This window comes from Lethenteron reissneri, chromosome 38 (assembly GCF_015708825.2).
Source record: "Lethenteron reissneri isolate LAM-NWPU_2019-01 chromosome 38, ASM1570882v1, whole genome shotgun sequence".
Taxonomy (NCBI): domain Eukaryota; kingdom Metazoa; phylum Chordata; class Hyperoartia; order Petromyzontiformes; family Petromyzontidae; genus Lethenteron; species Lethenteron reissneri.
In genome coordinates this window covers 3,430,587-3,435,586 of record NC_083816.1, presented here as the reverse complement: position 1 = coordinate 3,435,586, position 5,000 = coordinate 3,430,587, and the positions used below count along the sequence as shown (strand labels likewise).

General features: G+C 58.5%; 1 long non-coding RNA gene across 3 annotated transcripts in view; it reads left to right on the top strand.

Annotated features, from left to right (window-relative positions):
• The window catches only part of LOC133351701 (uncharacterized), a 6,838-nt gene extending 4,950 nt beyond the window's left edge, over positions 1–1,888 (top strand). For 2 of the 3 annotated variants that reach the window (XR_009756211.1, XR_009756209.1), the window contains exons 2-4: positions 25–206; positions 830–1,007; positions 1,397–1,888. This is a non-coding gene — a long non-coding RNA (uncharacterized LOC133351701). The remainder of the gene's footprint in view (positions 1–24; positions 207–829; positions 1,008–1,396) is intronic. The other variant, XR_009756210.1, reaches the window with a different exon arrangement.
• Positions 1,889–5,000: the final 3,112 nt, after the last annotated feature.

Genomic DNA, 5,000 nt, shown 5'->3' with positions numbered 1-5,000 from the left:
TTTGGCATAAATTTTTTTTTCCAGACGCAACCTGCCCATCACAAATGAGAGCTCAACCACGTGGCCCATCGCAAAACCCCAACCACGTGCTCGTCATGCTGGGTGGTGGGGGGGCGTCTCTTCTAGTGCGAGGCCCCTGGGGGGGGGTGGTGGCAAGTCGGCTCCTGCGTGGGCTCTGCCTGGGGGCGATGCCCCCCCCCCTCGTGGTGCGTGATGAAGGAGTCTCCCGGGGGGGAGGGGGGGTGACTCCCGGTGTCCTGCCACGAGAGGCCGACTCAGACTCACCCGGCAGCGGACCCGTTTCGCCTGCTTGCCCCACCCCCACCCCCCAACCTTCATCTCTTCCACGCGAAAACAAACACACACGCATATATACATACACACACATACACACACACACACATATATACATACAAAAGACAAAGACCCCCCGTATAGCCTGAACAGACTGTAGGGGCAAGTGCTGTTAGCGAGCACCTATGAAGGCCGGAACGGTACACGAGGGGGTGGGTGGCCAGCACCACGCCCGACCGCCTTTGTCTCCCTAGTGGCGATGTTTACACACCGCACCAGGTACTCATTTAAGGCTGAGTCGACCTAGGGGAGGCCCAGGACCGGTTCAGATAATCGTCACTGGTGTTAGCCGTGAGCGGGAATCGAACCCGGGTCGCCAGGTTCATAGCGCAGCGCGCTAACCGCTACACTACCGCTCCCCACTATATATACATACACACACATAGACACACACACATACACACACATACACACATACACACACATACACACATATATATACAAAGTGTGATTTGTGTTGTTGTTGTTGTTGCAGGAGGCCTTCTGAGAATGGCGTCTAACCAGCAGCATCGGTTCCACGCGAGCACAACGACAGGGGCGGCCAACGCCGGTGAGCTGCCGGACGTGGGTCGGCGAGGTGCCCTCTCTGTGTGTCTACGACCAGCGGAAACAAGAAGACACTCGCTGGAGTCGGCACTCTGCTTCGTTCATCAGTTCGTAATTTTTTTGTAACTTTGCTTTATGTAAACCCCCACCTCTCGCTCACTCTCTCGCCCACTCTCTCGGTCACTCTCTCGCTCTTTTTTTTTACGATCAGTGGAAACAAGAAGATGCTCGATGTATTCGGCACTTTGCTTCATCATTTCGTAATTTTTTTTATTTTAATTTAAAATGTAAAACTTTGCTTTATGTAAATCCCCACCTCTCGCCCACTCACTCGCCCACTCTCTCGCCCACCCTCTCGCTCGCTCACTCTGTCGCTCGCTCACTCTCTCGCTCACTCTCTCGCCCACTCTCTTGCTCACTCTGTCGCTCACTCTCTCGCTCACTCTCTCGCCCACTCTCTCGCTCACTCTCTCGCTCTCTCTCGTTCTGCACGCAGCCCTTCTCGCAGCCCGACGGCCTCCGACGGGTAGCTCATATCAGCATGCAGAGCTCCCCGTCATCTGCCACCGAGCACACGGCCTCCTCCATCACCCACTGCTCCTTGAAGGCCGGCACGGCGTGGGCCTGTGTGAGACATGGGTCAGGGTTGGACTCATAATCACGCGGCTGGGACTCGGCGACGACGCCCCGGGTCAGCACTCTGCCTCGCTGATGCCGCGACTGGCGCAGGACGGACGCCAAGAGGCCGATCCTGGGGCTCCAGGGTCAGGGAGAGGGAGGAGGGGGGGGTCTTACCCCCTCGCCGGAGTCGCGTATCCCCACGGACCCCCAGGAGCCCCCTTGGGGAGAGAAGGGTGCGCAGGGATGAGATCACCGCGAGCGGGACAGCCCGCACCGCCTCCCCCCCCTGCCCGCCCGTCGCTGATGTCCCAGTGGCCCCCAGAGGTCGCGCGGCCGAGGGGAGAAAGAGGGGAGAGAGAAGGGAGATAGAGGGGAGAGAGGGGGGAGGAAGGGGTGGGGAGGAAGGGGTGGAGAGAGTGAGTCTACGGGAGAGTGGAGAAGAGAGTGGAGAGGAAGGGGTGGAGAGAGTGAGTCTACGGGCGAGTCTGGCGCAGGGAGCAGGAGGAGGAGGCGTTGACTCGGCAGCGCGGGGAGCCAGACCCCGTCTGTGCCCCCCCCCCATATCCTCCACAGCCCCCCACCGTCCTCTACCCCCCCACCCTGCACAAAGGGGACCCTAGGTGTCAAGAGAGTCGAGGTGTCCCAGGTACCGCCTCTCCCCAGTTTCCCCCCCACTCCGACCCCCCCCCCTTGCCCGGGTGATGAATCCGCGTGCGCGCGCGCGGGAACGCGCACTCCATCAAGGGCGCTCCCACGTGACTGCCGCTGCTCCCCCCGGCATCCGTCACCCCCCCTCACCCCCCTCCCCCATCCGCTTAACCCCCGCCCCTGTAATTAAAGGCCTCTCCCCTGGGTCGCGTTTTTTGTTGATGTTTGTTATGGGACGAACGCTCGCCCCGCGTTGCTCTTGGGCTGACCGCTACAGTGGGGGTCACGGGGGGACGGGGGGGGGGCGAGGACCTTGACCCCCCCCCCCCCCACCATGAATAGCCTCATGCTGTGTCTGTCGTTGCTGTTAGCGAGCTCCTCGTGGCACGAGTTGGGTGTGCGCCACACGAGCCGCCGGGCTGCTGCGTTATCGACACGCGTCGTGACACAGGCGAACACGACGGCGGCGTGTGAAGCACGGCACGGTTATCGACAAGGCCCGATTATTGCAACTCGCCACTCTACGGGACGTCTGGCGCACAAACATCGGAAGGTGGCGGCGCGTGCGAGAGTCGTTGGCACGTGACGGGCACGGCGAGATCCCCCCGTGCACGTGCGGCACTCGCTGAGCATCCGATTGCTGAACGAACACATCTTAATGTCGCCCCCATCACACACACACGACGTTATTGACACAAACGAAGCACCGCACCTCGCTGATCTCGTCAAGGAATAGAAACCATCGCATGAACTTCGCTCGTCCTCGCAGCGAGCTTTGGCTGGACATCGAACAAAGGCGGTCACCGCACCGCGCGGCGCTTTCACGTGCGCTTCCGCGGCCGTCTGGAACGCTCTCTCCCTTCCGATATTAGGAAGCCACTGGAGCTTTGCACGTTTACATGTAAAACTCATTTCTTTAGAGCCGCGTGTTGTGTTTAGTTTGTTGTCCTTCCCCCGCACCTCCGGTTAGTGCGGTTGGCTAACGTACGGTGCGATAGAAGTCCAACACACACCCCCCTTATAGCCTTCACAGACTTTGAGTGCTGTTAGTGAGCACCTATGGAGGTCAGCATACACGCGTGTACACACACGTACACGCGTGTGTGTACACACAGGTTCATGTACACAAAGGTGCATACACACGCGCACGTTGTATACACACACACCCAGGTGTGTACAGACACACACGTGTACATACACAAGCGTACACACACGTGTACATACACAAGCGTACACACACGTGTACACACACACACGTGCACACACACACGTGCACACACACACACGTGCACACACACACGTGCACACACACGTGCACACACACGCACGCGCGTTCGTGTGCCCACGTGTCCGGGCAGCAGATGGTGGTTGTGATTCCTCGCGGTGTTTAACCCGAATAGATTTGGCTACAAAAACCATATTTTATCCCAGTTAATGATCGAGCCGGACTCAGAGGGAACGGGGTGGGGTGGGGGTCCGGGGGGAGGGGCCGCCAGATGTCACGGCGCCACCTGCATCCCCTCCCCACCTCATTATTAGTGCCCACCTCAACCCCCCCACCCCCCCCCCCCCACAATTGACAAACACAATCAGTGATGCCCCCTCCGATCGCACATTATACCCCCCCCCCGCCCCTGCCTCTTCCCGTCCTCCCCGCGCACTGTGTGAGTGAGTGTGAACATATGTGCCAGCGATCACAGCCCTTCAGCCAACCACAGCAAGCCACGGCAGGCAGATGTAACCACGAACCACTACGCCAGCCAGCGCGGCTAAACCACCACGAACAGAGCTACCCAGCACATGTAACCACAACCACCTCGGCTAACCACCACAACCACAGCCAATCACCACGATTAACCACCACTACAACCGCAACAACCACATCTAACCGCAAAAAACACAGCGAACAACCACAACCACAGCGAACAACCCCTAACCACCACCATCTCGTCTCTCTCGCCCAGACACCAGACCCTCTGCCGCGGGGCCCGAGTCCAACTTGACCCCGGGCCACTCAAGAGGCGAGCGACGCGATCCGATTCTCTCACCACACGCGGCACGGAGCGATTATCTCACTCGCCAACGCCACACGGATCGATTCTACGTAATCGATGACTCCGCACACTCGCCCAACACCCGAGTGTGCATGTCACGGGCGCTGTCCTTGGTGCTAATCACAAAGACAAAGCTCCCCCGTGTAGGCCACACCGACTGTTAGGGGCAAGTGCTGCTGGTGAGTAGCACCGATGAAGGCAGAGTGTGTGGTGGGATCTTGTCTCTTGAGTGGCGATGTTTATAGACTGCGCCAGGTACTCATTTTAAGGCTGAGTCGACCTTGAGGAGACCCAGAGCGAGTACAAATTTTCGCCAATGTTATTGGTCGTGAGCGAGAATTTAACTCAGGTGGCCGGGTTGGTAGCGCAGTGCCCTAACCGCTGCACCACCGCTCCCCATACACACACACACCCATAGCGGCAAATAAACCCAGCAACACATACGAGCATAGACACACAGGCACACACAGATACACAAAGGCAAAGATCCCCCGTGTAGTCTTAACAGACTGATGGGGCAAGTGCTGTTAGTGAAGGCCGAAACGGCACACGAAAGGGTGGTGTGGCTGTGACCACGCCCGGCCGCCTTTGTCTCCCCAGTGGTAATGTTTACACAACGCACCTACACACAATGAAGTTATTTCTGATACTCCACATACACCCCATACACACACTATGATGGCACACCGCACACACACTAACAAACAACACACACAACCCACACACTCCACACGAATATATTCACACACACCGCACACACACCACCCACGCCACGAC